Source organism: Diceros bicornis, chromosome 4 (genome assembly GCF_020826845.1).
Source record: "Diceros bicornis minor isolate mBicDic1 chromosome 4, mDicBic1.mat.cur, whole genome shotgun sequence".
Lineage (NCBI taxonomy): Eukaryota > Metazoa > Chordata > Mammalia > Perissodactyla > Rhinocerotidae > Diceros > Diceros bicornis.
In genome coordinates this window covers 40,820,374-40,840,498 of record NC_080743.1, presented here as the reverse complement: position 1 = coordinate 40,840,498, position 20,125 = coordinate 40,820,374, and the positions used below count along the sequence as shown (strand labels likewise).

The 20,125-nt window shown below is 36.7% G+C and overlaps 1 protein-coding gene across 6 annotated transcripts in view; it reads right to left on the bottom strand.

Annotated features, from left to right (window-relative positions):
* Positions 1-20,125, bottom strand: part of NTNG1 (netrin G1) — a 315,325-nt gene that overhangs the window by 115,657 nt on the left and 179,543 nt on the right. The window lies entirely within an intron of this gene.

The following is a 20,125-nucleotide window of genomic DNA, read 5'->3' as shown; positions in this document are numbered from 1 at the left end:
TTTTCAACAGTTCTTTATGATTTTTTGCAAGACAATGATCAGCTTTGTAGGAGTTTGCCGTCATTTAGATTAATTTACGGTGGGGCTGTCAAACCTAGAATTAAAAGGGAAAAACCAAGCAAAAACTAATCTGTCAGTTCAAGGCACAGACCTCAATCCTTTAATCACAGCTAAACTCTTACTTCTGAGGCACCAAAGCTGTCCTCACAGCAGGGTGTTATGGCAAGTTTATAATGTCTAAAGGGTAGAAACATGCTCAAATTTCAGTTCAAATTGTGTGTTTTCAAGAAACATCAGCTTGTGAATATTGTTAAACTCTGTGTCTTTTTTTCCTGGAATGATTTGATTATCATCTTAAGGTGCTCTTTAGAATTCATGACTTCAAACCAGATATTCTAATTTAGGTTTTTCTCATAGGATATTACTTTGGGAAAAGATGACCAAATTTTCAGTGGGCTACATCAACACTAGGAATGCAGCAAATGAATTGGAGGTAAAGAAAAATATTACTGTTGACAGACTCATCCAGAACAAAAGAACAGAAAGCCCTTACTCATGACCAAACCTATGTGCAAGTGACCATTGGCTGTTGATCAATTCTAGTTTCTTCAAATAGAGAATCACAGATGTCAAGAAAAACAAACTACATACATACCCATCTATTTTCCAAATCTCAATTCCAGAGTATCATCTTTATCAAGAAAGCTAGACAAACTAAACTTTAAAAATAACTCAAGTAGAGGTACCACTTAATATCTCTTAGCCCAGAGAGTAATATTTTCCCGCAATGACTTTGTTTACCCACAAAGATAAAAAATCCATACCTTTGATATTTACTTCCAGATTTTACATACTGTTGTATCTAAAATCTCTTTCTTTTGCATTCTTGGGACATGTAAACATTTTCTCACAATGTTTAAAATGGCATTCACAATAATAGTTTATTTTAAATTCAATATGTTTGAAAATCTTAATCAGATATTTGAATGGAATAATCCATTATTTAAGAGTAGTCAGAAATTTAAAAGAAGTAATTTGACTTTTACATACTAGAGTAGGATATAATGCTATAAATTCTACTGTTAGAGTTTCTAAATGTTCCTTAGACATATGAAACAAAGTGCAACTTCAATATCCTATCTAACTAAACGACTTCATCTATATTTCAAACGTTTCCAATCAATATTTTCTTTCATATTGTATCAACTCACCATTATAACCACACATAATTGAAAAGTTAAGGACCAGATAGCTTGTTATAAATAATTCACAGTTGTCACAGTGAAAAACAAATTGTTAAATACCACTGACAAAAACAATATGTTTATATTTTTATGTTAAAAATACAGGTTTTTCGTTTCCCTCCTCTCTTAGCTTTTAAAACCAGCCATCCTCTTTCTTTCCAAGTTAACTTTGTAACCCAGAATTTCTCATCATTTCTCAACTATTTCCATCAGATCAGTCAAGTAAAGGATGAAATTACTTCAAGTTTTTAAGGAACTATGAAATGTCTGTGAAAGAAATGAAGTAGTTACAATTAAAATCTGGCTAAGCTTTCAAACCTGTGTGGAGATTCTGGGGCCCAAGATTTTGACAAATAGATATTAGGACTAAGGTATCCAGAAAAGATGTTATAATCATGAATCATTTTTAGCCTCTCTCTCCTTTCTCGTGCATACTGCATGTCTGCTCATCTTCTTTGGTCCATTTAAGCATAAATTTAGGGATTTGTTTTCATTGAGATCATGGGTCAGTGAGGTCAATCTATTAAATAGATCTGGCCAGCCGGAAAGAACGTCTTTCAAATAGCACTCATATTCAGTAGGCTGGTGCTTTGTAACCTGGGAAAGGAGTCCATGCACACAATGGTTGGGTCCAATTCTGACTGGGGTGGGGCCTGTCAGAGAAGATATTTACAAATCATAATTGTTGATTTAGGAAGTGTTGCTAGGAATTGCTGATATAGGCCGAGGTGGAAAGAGGTTAGGTAAAACCTCCCCAGGATTAGCCTTTTCTACCTATTCCCAAAGGATCCAATACATCTCTTCCAGTGACTTGACTTCCTTCAGAAAAAAGCCCAATTCTTGCTTGGGGGTCTTTCGACAACTCATTAATTCATTCAACAAATATTTGTTGAGGATACACACTCTACCAGGTATATTCTAGGTCAAAGTTTCTCAATCCTGGCTGCTCATTTAAATTTCCTAAAGAGCTTTTAAAATATGCCTATGTCATGCCCCATGCTGGATGCACAGGCATTGGGTATGACCCCAAGTGTAATCAGGATTGGGAAACACTTTCTAGGCACTGAGGTTACAAAGGTGAATAGAACATGTGAGATCCCTGCTTTCCTGGTACTTATACTTTACTAAAGGAAACATCCCAAAATATTTATAAAGATTTTTGTTTCTGCCATTATGGCAATCAAGAACACACTAAAATCTTCTTACAACACAAGATCTAAAACTACTTGATAAACACTTTTGAGACTGCAAAAGAGTATAGAAAATCCACTGAAGTCAAGAATAAACGATAAAACCAGGGATCCAGGTGAAAATCAAAACCATTGGATTATTAGATTTCTGTATCTAATAGAGCTTGAGGGTGGTGGTGGTGGTGGGGTTAGAATGGTACCAGACAAGCCCTTGAGCCCAGTGGATCAAAGACCAGCAGAAGGGTTAGGGTCTTGTGGGAAAGTGTAAATTAATGTATGTGTGCATTTATATGCACAGTCATACACATATCCAGACTCCCTATAAATGCTCTAGAGGCAGTCAATAAGGAAAGTTATTTGTCTTGTCTTGGCTGTAAGTAGTGGTTAAAGCCAACAAATATCTCTCATTGTTTGCGGTCACTGCCCAGCCCTCAGGTGTTCCTGGAGTTTGAATATACCCCATTTGTATGGTCCTTAAAACTGCAAGCTGTGAATTATGACTTTAAATACATGCAGGTCTATGTGGCCCCTCGGTGCCTGAAAGAAGAAAACATAAATCCATTTTATTATTTAAAGAATTACCACAGATAGAGTACTGTCAATTATAAGCTAAGAATAACAATTAAAAAAAATCACAAAGCTCGCAGGAAACAAACCACTATATGTGAGAGTCAGTGGAAAAAGTAAAAAGAACCAGACCTGCAAAGACTTCAGAAATTGGAACAATCAGATCAAATACAAAACAAGTATATTTAACAGCCTTAAGAAATAAAGAGAAAAAGTGGGGAACAAGAGACCATCAAAAATGATCAGGCAGGTTTAAAAACAAACAAACTAAACATAATTTTAGAAATAAAAGATATACTCATTGAAATAAAAAATTCAATGAAAGAGTTTTATAGAGAGAAGAACTCAATATAAGAGAGAAATAGTATTGATATCAAAAGGAAAGGATGGATGTTATACACTAATTCTTCCAAGAACCTCATGAGGCCAGTTACCATTCCCACTTTACTGATGTGGAAAATGCAGCTTAGAGAGGCAGACATTCGCCCAAGTTGCAGAGATAGTAAATGATGGAGGGATGTATTTGAATCTAGTCTGTCCAACTACAAAGGTGACTACCAAATAATATGAAGCCCTGCTGTGACTGTTCTGTTCTCACTCTGGAAGTCTGCTCCTTCTGCTTTCTCTGTCTTGTTCTTTTTCACTCTTCTCTTCTTTCTATCCCTAACATATACTGTAGCTGCTTCTGTTATCACTATTTCCCAGGGCCAGTGCACCCCTAAAGAAAGGAAATTTTTTTTTTTCCAGGACAAGAAAGATGATGGCAGGGATGGCGGTACTAAGCCAGAACTGCTGTTTTTTTAATTCCTACTATGTGTAGTTTCTTTACAAATGCAAATATAAGATAAGAAAGTCCTGGCTGTCATGGGGGCAAGATTAAAGACATAGTTAAGCAATTTTGAAGGAATGTGTTAAAGAAAGAGTGCCTTGCAATAACTTCCAAATGCTATTCTAGTCCCCTAAGCCTGATCAAAGCTTCTTTTTGAACCAGGCACTGAACATTTTATCTTGGATATAAATTTTTCACTTGTTTTGACATCACTGAGGATTTTTTAAAAACTTGCCAAAAAAAAAAAAAATCTAAATATATAACAGTTTGTGAGTGCACCTTGAGAGAAATACATTCTGGATCCAGAACAGCCAACCCAGCCCTGGTAGTCAAGCTGTCATCCAAGGAAGGGGCCACAGGTCAGGTCTGTGCTGCTACCTGGAACATGTTTTCAGGGTAAACTCTCCCCTGACATCTGGGTTGCTCTAAAATGAGTGGTCTTTTTCTCCAACCTGCAACCCCCAAAGGTGCCAAGATGGCTTACTCAAGCTCCATTTTGCCCTTGGCCAGCCAACTATACTAAATTCATAATCGGAGCCAAAGAAATGCAGTTTCCTCATAGAGCTGGTGTCTAGGGAGCAATCTTCTCCCAGAGCTGTGTTACTGATGGAGAAAACCTTCAGCCACTTCAGGTTGGCTGCAGTTCAGTATTTCTTAGTCTCATAAACTTCCCTTTTTTGAAATCTATGGAAATTGCAATGTCTGGGCAAGTCAGACTCCAACATATCAGCCACACATGTGTGGAGACTCCACACCCCAGCCCAAATCCAGGCTTCCCAGGTGTGCCTTTTTTGTTTGTTCCTGATTGGTACAAATGTACTTTTTCTGATATCTTGGGGCCTGAGCATCCCTAGAAAATCCCTTCTCAGAAAACAGAACAATATATTACACAATCTATGCTGGGTGAACTAACGAACATTCTCAATTCTGAGAAGACTAGATACCCTCAGTCTGGAAATGAGAAGAGGGTATTCTCACGTCAGATACATGATCTAGGAATGAAAAGCTTTCAATTCAGAAAGTTTTTAAAGGAGAAAGAAAGAACAGCACAAATCTAGGGCAGGTAGCACACTTTCCATATGGGGATTAGGTGAGGGAAAGAATCTCCAAGGTACTTAAAGGCTGCATTCTGACTGTTGGTGATGAGGATAGTCATCAGTTTGCAGGTGGGTTTTTCAGAACAATGGTTCTGGGCTGAGAGGTTGCCATCATGAATAATATGAAATGCCATCTGACATTCCCATTCCAGAAAAATGCCATTTCAAAGGTGAAAGCCAAAGTAACTGGCTTCCCCTCGCTGCTGTGTTTGTGACTTCTCTGCCACATCAGCTCACACCTGTCTAGTGACCTGCTGAGCATGGTGCTTTCTAGCATGATCTATGGAACTTTGAACATCACCTTCTGGGCTCTTTGTTGGTATTGTAAACCTTACATAACAAGAAGTAGTTCCTGCTTATAACGTGTTTTGAAATGTTAGCTACCCTCTATTTTGATAACTGATTGGGGCATCAAGCAGTGTGGAAATAAGACACCCGATGCTACCTAGATTTTCCACATAGCTTTTGAACACTGGATTTTTATTTCCAGATAAATAAATGAGATTAACTCAAATATTTGGAGAGATTGTCATGATCAGATCTATAGAACAATGCGATCTCTATTCTGTCTTGGAATTATTGAGTCTTATCCCTCTTAGAAAGACAAGAATATTATTATAAGTGACATTTTGGAACTACTCCACAAATATCAGTGTTTGAATGGTATGGGACTCCTTTTCCTGATAGTAAAATAAAATATATTGTTTTGATCTGTTTTAAAGAAAACTAGATATTTTATTCACAAGTCAACATTTTCTGCTCTTTGAAAGCAGAATATCACATTGTAAGGGAGAAGGCAAGGTTTAAAAAGTTATTCTTATCATTGAGAATAAATAAATGTCTGCCTTCACCTAACTAGATAGCTTGAACTTTATGACCCAGAGGAGTTTTCAGAACAAAAGTGAGATAAGAGTTTTGGAATTGAGGACATTGCCAGTATAAAAGAGTATTAAAGGAGGGTTACAAAATTTTGCTTTGCGTCTCTGAGATATCTTTAGGCCCAAGTAGAGGGTTCAAACCTCAAAAATACAACAGAGTGACAAGTTTGCTGACAAACACCTCATCAAGTAGATTTGAAAAAAATTAAACCACCAACAGATGGAATGTGTCTGAATGCCCTCTCTGCTGGTGTGTGTCACTGAATATCAGCAGAGTGTAGTGGGGAGGCCCCAGAGGATCCTACAGGAAAACAGCAATGACCCAAATGCACTTCTCTACCTAAAAGTCTCAAGGTTGATGAACGCCACGTCTCTGTAGCTGGCTTTTGTTGGCTCTTCGTATTTCCCTGGGTGCACTTTCCTCTCCTAAAAAAACCCCAGAAAATCAGGCCATAATTTTGGATCTAAGAAACTTTCCATTTATATTTCCATAAAAACTTTGGTAAATATCATCTGTAGGTTTAAAGAATCAATCCTCCTGTTCTCTGTAATTAAGTGGGAAAATGAATTGGTGAATGTTTCCAAACATAAGCATTAAAAACAATAAATATGCCTCTATGGTGAAGTTTTCCTTTTGGAGGAGAAGAAGTAACAAAAGCTAAATTAAATTAAAGTGGTATTCTGGGAACCAAAGTGGTACTACAGCTCAATAAACTAATGTAATTAGGCAACCTAAGAGTTTCTTCTTTTCTAGGCTCCACATCTAAAGCCTGGGCTTGGTAAAGGCTCAGATCATTGTCAAAATCTAGTTCAATATTGGAGCTTCTCAAATTCACAGCCAGCACACTCTGCCTTTAAGGTATTGCTTGTCTGATTATTGCGCCAGTCTCTCCATCTCCGAATGGTTTTGTGTAACTTTCAAGTGCAGCAGCCCCATTTGGAAACTGACAAGTGTTCATTTTGAAATGGAGTCATCAAATGCACGCAGCCTTCAGGAGCTTCCTCTTTTTATGAGAACAAACAAAGGGAAATGTTTTTAGTACAAAATCCCTTTTTAACAAATAGAAAGCTTGTATTGCACTGCAGGGCTGCCCACCTCCACAAAGCCCTGGCTCTTTTTGGTGGCCCTCAGAAGCAGGTTTTTCATTGTATAATTCATCCCGGGATAGAGCATCTGCTGGGCTAATGAGCTCTCCCGCAGCCTCTTCTCCCGCAGGCGAATCCCCAAAAGCACAGTCTTAAATCAGATACTGTCAAAGCCAAAAGAGAGAGGTGTGGGGGGAAAGAAAGAAAAAAAAATGTAGGGTCGAGAAAGCCAAGTTAGCAGTAGGCCAATGATCATATCTCGCATCTGGCTTCAGTGAAGTTGTGTGCTTGAAGATTTTCATCCACACGGTTAATTTCTAAGCTTGTTCTTTCATGGCTGAAGTTCTATTTTGAGTATTGCATCATCTGAGCACACCTGCACTGGATATTAATAAGATAGATCATCATGGCAGCTGGCTCTTAAATATACTGATAGCAACCTTGACCAGGAACTGATTAGAAAGGGCAGGATTAAGGAACATTTCTTTTTTTTTGCCAGGAAGTAGAGCATGACATTGGAAACCCGAAGTCTCTTATTCCTGTCCTATTACTAATTTTCTCATGTTTTACACTGTCACTGGTGAGTCTGGCGACATTATTAGGAAGCTACATGACAGTATCTAATAAAGCATGTAGGGAGAGAAATCATGACTCCCCTTTGCACTGATGATCTTTTGGAGAAATATAGTATTGTGGATTATGGGAGGTGGAGGTTGCAAACACTGATGATACCCACGGCAATTCAACATCAGCCTGCAACTTGCCAGTGATCCACAGCTATAAAGGAATATCTTCCAAGAGGGACAGGGATAGAGAGTCAGTCTTATTCATGTTAGCAAAGATGTTCTACAGATCATCTGATTATTTATTGGTTGTTCTAAATCCCTAAACACAATTTTAGGATACTGCAGATCTCTGTGTGATGTGACGCCTCTGTAGGATATTTTGCCTTTAGAAGTGTCCAATGGGGTTGCATTAAAACAGCACAGACTGTGTTACGGGTGGTTTAGTGATGAATTTGTAGAATTCAAAAGGCCAGAGGAGTATTAGTAATGTTGGGGTTAACAGAGGCAGCTCATTTTAGAAATTTGGTATTTGAGTTTTTCAACATTATCCAAAGTAGGTTCACCACATTCTTTTTAACAAACTCTCCAGCATGGAGCAGATGGTTCCTCTATTAACAACCATTCGCATTTAACATATTGCAATGATTTACGTACCACATGCCACTGAGCAAAGCAAAAACATTCAGTAGCGACTAATTAGTTGAGTGTAAAGACACATATCTCAATGTACAGAGCCCTCCTCTAACTATGTTTTACATTTTTTATAGTTTACTGTTTTATTTGTGTAAAGTACTTAAATCTGAACTATGAGATTCGTCTTACAATTATGGTAATGCTAAAATTATGGTTCTATTAATGCTTCAGTTATACTTTCTTTTTATTCAGGAGGTTATCATTTGTATGTCAAAATTTCCTTGGGCACTAATAGATCAGCCACATCTTATTTTTAAAAATTAGAATGCTTGTAAGTTTCTCCCAAACCCACCAAAATGTTTATTTTAAGAAGTCCATTTTGCCTTTAAAATATACTCAATATATAATAGAGATGAAATAAGACTACTAATCAAAAAAGATGGTTTACAAAGAGTGACTAATTTTAGCTGGGTTTTGAATGTCATTTATTAATACAAAATTCCTTTTGTATATACCTTCACTAAAGTGTCCACTCTAGTGAGCTCATATAATTTTTTCCTTCAGCTGCCAAACCTCTGCTCCAATTCCCTCATAACTCATGGATCTGCCTCTAAACTGGATGTGCTTCTTAAGTTGGTGACCCCTGAACCTCCCCAGCACACAGGGGTTTTGCTGCCTTTCAACAGCAGATTCCCTGAAGCCAGAGGAAAAACAGAACTAAAAATTGCATTAGTTATTGCATTCTATGGAAAAGAAGTCCCAAACTCTTTTTCTGTCTTAGATGATCCTGAGACATTTTCTTCCCCTTTTTTGCTGACCAACAGGGTCAATGGATATTACAGTACTGTCACTGTGTGTCAAGGTGACAATGTTAGGACTAGAGGATGAACCAATGAATCTTTTATAACTACAGTTTTCATTCTCAAGAGTCATCCATGCAAAATGTCAAAGTAGGCCATCCATCATCAGTGAGGATAAATGCACGTCTGCAACCCAAGGGGAATGGGGTATAATATAACTGCATTTACCCAGGACTCAAGGAGCCAAGCTTAGAAAATCTGAACTTGCCCTGATATTTTCACAATTCCCGGTTTTAATTTTCATGGGGATCTCTACCAAGGAAGAACTCTAGAAATACGGTAAAGATAAATTTAACCTGCTGAAATCTTTAAAGGGAAAGGAAACAATTAAGACAGATAACATAAGTGCATTAATGAAGGTACAATAGAGTATGAATTATGTATCAGTATAAATATAAACTCCAGCAATATAAGAAAGTGGAAAGAATTAGCAGAAGAAGAAAAATATTAAAGGTTAATGTTGATAGGGCCAATATGTTTTAATGAGACTAAGAAAAAATAATTGAATACAAAGCAAAACGCTTTCAAAGTCATAATATTCTATTGTAGCTCCCATTCCTGGGCCCATGATAATAACTGCCATTTATTTAACATCTACCTGCATTTTACATACACTAATAATCTTTAAAGTAACTTATCAATGTGGGTAGCATTTGTTCCATTTTATAGATGAGGGGGACTGAGATTCTGAGATATTTGTTATGCAATTTTTCTGAAGTCTATCAAGTAGCAAATGGAGGAGCTGGGATTTGAACCCAAGTCTATCTGGCTTCAAGCCACTCTCTGCTGCCTCTCTATGTACACAGGAGTTGGTTAACAAGCATATGCCTCAACTTAATATTTTCTTATTTTAGTTTGTGTCAAAAACTCAACTGTGGTATGTAATTTCCTCTGTCATCTTATTTTGGTAGTAAAATAATCCTGGAATCTTTACATATGCTGTTGTTAGTAGCAAAATCTAATAGAATAATCAATATCAAGGAAAGGAGCAAATAATCAAATTGCAAAGAAGTCTCTTGGTTTAAACTCATCAATGCTAAGCAAATATAAAATGTGTAACCCTGAGAGATATCCTTTTGCTTCTGCAGGACTCTTGTTTTCCATAAATAACATTTATATTTAATGAAAACAGGATTAACTTTGTATTGAAAATTGAGCCTGTCATTCGGTCTGATTAAACAACATGCAGTCTTGCAAATCCACTTTTTATTCAATATTTCTGTGTGTTTGGAACCAACTCTACTGCAAATAAATTTTCTGGATATACCTATACCAGGGGAAGGAGAAGGAAAACATGCCTTTCTAAGTGTGTACTGGTATTAAAATAGGGCATTAGGTATTTTCAACCATTAGATAATATTCAACCATTTTTAGCTGATTAGTAACAACAATTTATATGGTTCAACCTAACATATGGAGGTAATTGTTTAGAAATAACCTTGATGAAGAAAATATCGGAAGGTCCTCCAGAAAGTTTCCCCCATCCCAAAGGTCTTCCTCCTTCTCCTCCCTGCTGTTGCCATAACAACCTTATGCGTATCCCTATCACCGCACAGACCATGTTGCTTTATAATTTTCCTTGTGAAATGTCTATCAGCCCATGCAGATGGTAGCAACATGAGGACAGGGACTGTAGCTTTTCATCTTTCTATCTCCAGCAAGCGGTATACTGCCAGGAGCTAGTAAGCACTAAACATTTAAGTGCATACATTTATTTGTATTGTATTTTGCATTTTTCAAAATTATTGAAAGGGAGATCAGGTAGGTATTATTATTTTTCAGGTTACAATTCTAAGATTAGAGTCTATGTGATTTGATTCCCAGTTAAGTGATGTTTTACTCTTTTTCATTCTTACCAATTGCCATGTTTTCACAAGGCTTATAACATCATTTCTATTTAACTAAACATAACTGGTAATTATTTTCTTTCTTAAGCCACAAACATAAATTGTTCTTAAAATCGCAAAATGTCTGCGTTGCATTAACAAGTCTAATCAAATGGTTACCACTATTTCCAAAATGGACTTCTTTCCTTTTTTAATTATAGTATATTTCTGACATTCTCTGGCCTATTTTAAGTTTCTGTTATACATGATGGGATTTTGTACATTTTACATTCTATGTAGTGCTGAGGTTAAGAAGGTGGTTGACATAGTCACCTGTGATATTAACACTACATGCTTCTCAGCATGCTTTATCTCTTCCTCTAAATGGTTCACTCTGGAACACAGAAAAGGCCCCATCTTATAGATTGTGATCTGCTGACTTTCCAAACTCACAATGGCTAGAGAAGTGGGCAGAGCTGTGAGAACCAAAGAGCATTCGACTGGCTCTAGTGAGTTGGAGATGTACCTCTGCACTAAGGGCACATGCTCCACCCTTACGCTCTCTCTGATCTGTAGTGAGCCATGAGGTTAGGCAATAAAAAAATGCTTCTGAAGTGAATGTGAATGAGATTTCTCAACTGATCTCCTCATCCTGGATAGGAGTGCAGAAAAATGCAACATGCAGTTAAAGACTTCTCTTGCAATTTCAAGATTTCCTGAGAAACACCACTTTCTTTCTTTTTTTTTTTTTTTGAGGAAGATCAGCCCTGAGCTAACTTCCATGCCAATCCTCCTCTTTTTGCTGAGGAAGACCGGCTCTGAGCTAACATCTATTGCCAATCCTCCTCCTTTTTTTTTCCCCAAAGCCCCAGTAGATAGTTGCATGTCATAGTTGCACATCCTTCTAGTTGCTGTATGTGGGACACCGCCTCAACATGGCCAGAGAAGCAGAGCATTGGTGCACGCCCGGGATCCAAACCCGGGCCGCCAGTAGCAGAGCACACACACTTAACCGCTAAGCCATGGGGCCAGCCCCCACACCACTTTCTTTTTAGAAAATTTTTTTCCAAAGGAAATAAAACATTCCCAAGATATTTTTGTAATATACTTGCCAACCAAAATCCTATTCTCTATCCTTATATTATTGGTATTTTTTCCAGCTGAGCTGGAAAACTCATTGAAGAGACAAACTATTGTTCCTTAGTACCAGTTATTAATGTTCTGAGTGCACTCAGGGTTATGCATAGGGTAAGAATACTTTCTAGGCATTCTGGTGTCATTCAGAAATATCAGTAAAGATAATAATTATTGCCATTTGCTTATTTCTAAAGAAATATTTGTACTTGGATGGAAATTTAAAAAATGTTAAGATAGTAATTTACTTTATTTGTAGATCAATAGGCCAATTAACTAACACATTCACTAACAAATACTTATCTATCTAAGTCTCCTCTCTCATTCTCTTACTAGTTTCATAATTCCAATTTCCCATAGGCTATTACCACTTTTAAGTTAAAATATGAGCTCACTGTAGTCTCAAATAGTTACCCCTCTCAACTTCTAAAATATTATCAATGGCACCATCACCCTTCTGGCTCCCTAGGATGAAAAATTTGGTCATACATTGTAGGTATCCATATCTCTCTCCTCTATCCTCCTCTACTGCTGCCCTTACGTCTCCGCAAAATGGGTCACGCTCTGCACGCTGACTTTAAAAGGTGCTATATATCACAAATATGGAAACACAATTTTTTTCTTTTTGTTCTCTTAAAGTGTTTTGAAAGCTCAGTAACAGATTAAGCATATAAGAGAGCTTATATGCTTGAGAGCTAAGCTGAACCTCACCATTGTCCTGTCAGAAGACGTAGGGCTGAGACAGCTCAAGTGAGTGTATTGGGGGTGGGAGTGGAGAGAGAAGAAGAAAAATTTAATCTTCTGATTGTATTTTTATTCTCTACTTTTTAAAAATATTGGGACCCCAAATCACCTAAAGTGAATGACGAGGCACACAGGCTCCCCAGATAATTGTGCTTCCTCCCTCCCCTGATCTGGGGTGGTATAGTTTCGGCTTGATTATGTATTTCATAAGATTTACATTTAATTTATCTATTGGCTTTTAAGATATACCTCACTGCATTATTATTATTTATGATTCCTCTAGGGATTATAATACATATCCTTAGTTTTTCACCCTTTACTTAGAGCTAACATTGTGCCACATCATGTTAAAATGTAAGAACTTGCAAATATATAGGTCCACTTATCCCTTCCTCATCCTGCTTTATGCTATAGCTGTCATACGCTTATACCTATAAACATTATAAACCTCATAATAAATGTTATAACTTTTGCTTTAAACAATCATATATACTTTAAAGAAAGAAAGAGAGAAAATAGTCTTTTAGATTTATCCATATATTTTCAATTCCCACTGTTCTTCATTGCTTCCTGAAGTTCTAAGTTTTCATTTGATATCACTTCTTTTCAGCCCGATAAGCTTCCTTTAGCATTTCTTCTAGTGCAGGTCTGACGGTGATAAATTCTGTTAGTTTCCTTTTATCTGAACATGCTTTTAATAAGCCTTCATTTGCAAGAGATATTTTCACTGGATACAGAATTCTGAGTTGACAGTATTTTTTTCTTTCAGTTTATTCCACTGTCTTCTAGTCTTGATTATTTCTGATTAGAATTTTAACAGTCATTTGAATTGCTGTTTGCTTATACGTAATGCGTCTTTTTTCTTTTCTGCTTTCAAGATTTTCTCTTTATCATTGGATTTCAGTGGTTTGCATATGATGTGCCTAGGGGCTGTTTTCTTGATATTCATGTTGCTCAGAGTTCACTGTAACTTTATGCCTTTGGGCAAATTTAAGACATTACTTCCTCAAATATTTTTGCTGCCCCATTTCCTCTCTTCTCTCCTTCTGGAATTCCTATTACACATACATTAGACCCTTAGATATTGTCCTAAAGGTCCCTGAGGCTTGGTTCGTTTTTTTCTACATTCTTTCTCACTGTTTTCCATATTGGACAATTTTTACAGATCTGTTGTCAAGTTCACTGACTTTTTCTTCTGTCAGCTCCAATCTACTTTTAAGTACATTCAGTGAAATTTTATAGAAAATTATATTTTTTCAGTACTCCAATTTCCATTTGGTTACTTTTATAGTTTCTATTTCTCTGCAGATATTTCATATCATCATTTATTAACATCACATCTTCTTAACGTCCTTCAGCATTGTTATAATGGCTGCTTTAAAATCCTTGTGTGCTAATTCCAACACCTTGATCATGTTGAGTTTGGTCTTGATTGTCTTTTCTTTAGAATATGGGTCATCTTTTTCAGTTTTCTTCATATATTGAGTACTTTTTTATTGTATCTGGACATCATGAATGATACTTTATAGAGACTCTGGATTCTGCTACTTCTTTTGAAGAGTATTGATTTTGTTTGTTTATTTGTTTTAGTAGGCAGCGAATGTGGCTAAATTCAAACTGCACACTCTGTCTCCTCTGCAATAGCAGTTGCATCTGAGTTCAATTTTCTTAGCTTTAGCTAAGCTGCTTGGAGACCATCCCACACATTAATGATTCAGGGGTTAGCCAGAGATTTAGGCAGAGTTTAGACACAGTATTTGGGGTTTCTTCCTCTCTGGCTGTCTCCTTTTCATATTTCTCTCTTGATATTTTTGTTACTGTGGTTGCCTCAACCTGTCTTCTGGTTGTTGAAGTCAATAAGATAAGAGGATTTTCCATCTGAGCTTTAACTGCACCTCCCTTCCCCCATCATGCATGGCATAGACTGAGGCCTGCCCTTAGGGGAAAGCAGCAAAAAGGTAAACTCACCCAACACCTTTCCTTTCTTCCAAGTATTGACCCCCCTCCAGTATCTGCCTGCTTCTGGTCACTCTCTAGGGCCTTCAAATAATTGTTTTTATATTTGGTCTAGAGTTTGTAGTTGTTATTTGTAGGAGAGTTAGCATGATAGAAAATGCTTGGCCATCACCAGAGGGAGAGCCCATGGCGTAGTTTTGGGAAGTGCTTAGAAGTACCTGGAAATCTTGAAATGCAGAAGTGAGGCATGGGAGAGGGGAATCTTCCCGCCTTGGTCTCTTAGGCACTTGCCTGAGTAAGTTTACACCCCAAGTTCAGCCAGATCCTGTTACCACTTAAGCGTCTTGGGCCCCAGGCACAGCATGTGCCTTCCTCCGGCAGTACCATGTTGCTAGCAGACTTTCATGCAGTATAACTGGCTGGGGTGAGAGGATGGCTCCTTTAGCCCTACGCTGGGGAGTGGGCTACGGGGCTCTGGATGGGAAAATGGGCCAGTCAGATGTGTAGCTCATTTATAACTTATAAATATTGAGGTATATAGTATGTGGTCCTTCATTTGTATTCTTTCCCCAACCTTGCAAATATTAGGGGCAGACTTGCTCTCTGTAGTATTAAAATCTATTTTTCAGATTTATTTATTCCTTTCTATATGCACAGCCATCATCATTCATGAAAGTTATTGCAACCATCAATGAGGTCCCTCTTTCAAGCCATTTTATACACAGATAGTATAATCTTCTGAGTCTTTTTTAAAAAATTATTGTCGTTCCCAACATACAACAATTTACAAGGACCTAGAGTGGTTCCTTATTGTTTACCTATAGTAGGAAATCAAAACTCAGTCTGACATTAAAGATCCTCTACTACTATTATGGTACCTTTTCTTTAAGTCCACTTCCTCTCTAATAGCTCTTCATCTCTTCTCTACACAGAGAACCCCCTCTGCCCAAGTTAATCTGCTTGCCATATTTTCTCTACATAACTTATTGTCTGCTGCCTTATGGACCCTCAAGATGCTATTTCCTCCAACTAGCATAACTCCTCCTCCTCATGAAGCCCATTACAACCTCAAAAACCTGCTCATCTTCCTGCATCTCAAAGCCAAGGATAACATTAAAAGTAGGAAAGGACTAAGAATGATGTTAAATAAGGACAGAGAGAAAAGACACATGGCTATGTCTTAGAATTTCTGCTTTACTTTGCTGATACAAGAGGTATTAATTTTATGCTATTACTTGATTTTATTGATTGATTGATTGATTGTGAGGAAGACTGTCCCTGAGCTAACATCTGTTGCCAATCTTCCTCTTTTTGCTTGAGGAAGATTGTCCCTGAGCTAACAGTTGTGTCAATCTTCCTCTATTTTGTATGTGGGATGGCACCACAGCATGGCTTGATGAGTGGTGTTTAGGTCCATGCCCGGGATCCAAACCCACAAACTCCAGGCCGCTGAAGTGAAGTGCGTGAACCTAACCACTATGCCAAAGGGCTGGCCCCCCATATTTTATTTATTTTTATTGTGGTAAACTACACATAATATAAAATTTACTATTTTAACCATTTTTAAGCATGGATTTTGTAACATTAAGTGCATTCACATTGTTGTGCAACCATCACAACCATGTATCTCCAGAACGTTTTCATCTTCCCCAAATGAAACTTGGTACCTATTACAATTTTTTAATCCAGTTTGTTGTTCTTGTTGTAAGAGTGATCTTTATATATTCTAGATAGTAATCCCTTATCCGATATATGATTTGCAAATCTTTTCTCCCATTTTGTGGGTTGCATTTCACTCTGTTGATAGTGTCCTTCGATGTACACAAATTTATAATTTTGATGAAGTTCAACCTATCTATTTTTTTCTTTTGTTGCCTGTGCTTTTGGTGTCATATTCCAGAAATCATCGCCAAATCCAATGTCATGATGTTTTCTCCCTATGTTTTCTTCTAAAAGTTTCATAGTTTTAGCTCTTACATTTAGGTCTTTGGACAATTTAGAGCTCATATTTGTATGTGGTGTAGGTAAGGGTCCAATTTAATTTTTTTTTTTTTGCACGTGGATAGCCCGTTTTCCCAACACCATTTGTTGAAAAGTCTGTCCTTTCCCTTTTGAATAGGCTTGGCACCCTTGTAAAAAATCATTTAATCATATATGTGAGAGTTTATTTTGGACTCTCTATTCTATTGCTCCATATGTCTATTTTTATGACATTACCACACTGCTCTGATTACTGTAGCTTTGTATTAAGTCTTGATATCAAAAAGTGTAAAACTTCCAACTTTATTCTTTTTCCAGATTCTTTTGGCTTTTCAGGGTTTCTTGAGATTTCATATGAATTTTAGGATGGATTTTTCTATGTGCAAAAATTGTCCTTGGGATTTTGACAGAGATTCATTGATTCTATAGATTGCTTTGTGTAGTTTGACATCTAAACAGCTTCCAACTATGAACATGAGCTTTCTTTTCATTTATACATGTCTTCTTCAATTTTTTCAGCAATGTATTGTAGTTTTTAGTGTGCAAGTCTTTTGCCTTCTTGGGTAAGTTAATTCCTAAGTATTTTATTCTTTTTGATGCTATTGTAAACAGAATTACTTTCTTAATTTCCTTTTTGGATTCTTCATTGTTAGTGTATAAAAACACAACTGGCTGTTGTGGGTTGATTTTGTATCCTACAACTTTGCTGAATTTTAACTTTATTATTATTACTATTTGCATTTTTAAAATTTTATTTTCAGCACCAATAGTCTAGTTTTTATCTGTCACCATACACATGTGCCCCTTTACCGCTTTTGCCCTCCCCCCATCCCCTTTTCCTCTGGTAACCACTAATCTGTTATCCTTATTTATGTGTTTGTTTATCTTCCACATAGGAGTGAAATCGTACGGTATTTGTCTTTCTCTGTCTGACTTACTTCGCTTAGCATAATACCTTCAAGGTCCATCCATGTTGTTGCAAATTGCACAATTTTGTCTTTTTTATGGCTGAGTAGTATTCCATTTTATACACATATACCACATCTTCTTTATCCATTTATCTGTTGATGGGCACTTGGGTTGCTTCCATGATTTGGCTATTGTGAATAATGCTGCAATGAACATAGTGGTGTAAAAATCTTTTTGAATTGTTGATTTCATATTCTTTGGATAAATATCCAGCAACGGAATACTTGGATCACATGATATTTCTATTTTTAGTTTTTGAGAAATTTCCACACTGTTTTCCATAGTGGCTGCATCAGTTTGCATTCCTACCAGCAGCATATGAGTTCCCTTTTCTCCACATCCTCAACACTTGTTATTTCTTGTTTTGTTAATTATAGCCATTCCGATGGGTGTGAGGTGATATCTCATTGTAGTTTTCATTTGCATTCCCCTAATAATTAGTGATGTTGAACATATTTTCATGTGCCTGTTGGCCACCTGTATATCTTCTTTGGAAAAATATCCATTCAAATCAGCTGCCCATTTTTTGATTGTGTTGCTCATTTTTTTGTTGTTTAGTTGTATGAGTTCTTTATACATTTTGGAAATTAAACCCTTGCCAGATATATGATTTGCAAATATTTCCTCCCAGTTGGTGGGTTGTTGCTTTGTTTTTTTTTGATGGTTTCCTTTGCTTTGCAGAAGGTTTTTTATCTGATGCAGTCCCATTTGCTTATTTTTTCTTTTGTTTCCCTTGCCTGAGTGGATATGGTATTCGAAAAGATACTGCTAAGATCGGTGTCAAAGAGTGTACTGCCTATATTTTCTTCTAAGAGTTTTATGGTTTCAGGTCTTACACTCAAGACTTTAATCCATTTTGAATTAATTTTTGTATATGGTATAAGATAATGGTCTACTTTCATTCTTTTGCATGTGGTTGTTCAGTTTTCCCAGCATCATTTATTGAAAAGACTTTCCTTTCTCCATTGGCTCCTTTGTCCTGGCTCCTTTGTAAAAGATTAGCTGTCCATAGATGTGTGGTTTTATTTCTGGGCTCTGAATTCTGTTCCATTGATCTGTGTGTCTGCTTTTCTGCCAGTACCATGCTGTTTTGATTACTATAGCTTTTTAGTATAATTTGAATTCAGGGAGTGTGATACCTCCAACTTTGTTCTTTCGTCTCAGGATTGTTTTGGCTATCTGGGGTCTTTCGTTGTTCCATACAAATTTTAGGATTCTTTGTTCTATTTCTGTGAAGAACGTCATTGGGATTTTGATTGGGATTGCATTGAATCTGTAGATTGCTTTAAGTAATATGGACATTTTACCTATGTTTATTCTTCCAATCCATGAACATGGAATATCTTTCCATTTCATTACGTCTTCTTTGATTTCTTTCAATAATGTCTTATAGCTTTCAGTGTATAGGTCTTTCACCTCCTTGGTTAAATTTATTCCTAGGTGTTTTATTCTTTTTGTTGCAAGTGTAAGTGGGATTGTATTCTTGAATTCTCTTTCTGCTAGTTTGTTATTAGTATATAGAAATGCAACTGATTTTTATATGTTGATTTTGTATTCTGCAACTTTACTGTAGTTGTTCATTACTTCTAATAGTTCTTTGGTAGATTCTTTAGGGTTTTCAATATATAGAATCATGTCATCCGCAAATAGTGAGAATTTCATGTCTTCCTTTTCAATTTGGATTCTTTTTATTTCTTTTTCTTGCCTAATTGCTCTAGCTAAAACTTCCAGTACTATGTTGAATAAGAGTGGCAAGAGTGGGCATCCTTGTCTTGTTCCTTCTCACAGGAATGGCTTTCAGTTTTTCTCCATTGAGTATGATGTTGGCTGTGGGTTTGTCATATATGGCCTTTATTATGTTGAAGTACTTTCCTTCTATACCCATTTTATTGAGAGTTTTTAACATAAATGGATGTTGTATCTTGTCAGATGCTTTCTCTGCATCTACTGAGATGATCATGTGATTTCTATTCTTCATGTTGTTAATGTGGTGTATCACATTGATTGATCTGCAGATGTTGGACCATCCCTGCATCCCTGGAATAAATCTCACTTGATTGTGGTGTATGATCCTTTTAATGTATTGTTGTATTCTGTTACCTAATTTTTTGTGGAGGATTTTTACATCTATGTTCATCAGCAATACTGGATGGTAATTTTCCTTTTTCGTGTTGTCCTTGTCTGGTTTTGTTATCAGGGTAATGTTGGCCTTGTAAAATGAGTTAGGAAGTGTCCCATCCTCTTCAATATTTCAGAATAGTTTGAGAAGGATAGGAATTAAGTCTTCTTTGAATGTTTAGTAGAATTCACCAGAGAAGCTGTCTGGTTCTGGACTTTTGTTCTTTTGGGAGGTTTTTTATTACTGTTTCAATCTCTTTGTTTGGGATTTGTCTATTCAGATTCTCTATTTCTTGATTCAGTTTTGAGAGGTTGTATGATACTAAGAGTTTACCCATTTCTTCTAGCTTATCCAGTTGGTTGGTGTATAGCTTTTCATAGTATTACCTTATAATCCTTTGTATTTCTGTGGTGCCCATTGTAATTTCCTGTCTTTCATTTCTGATTT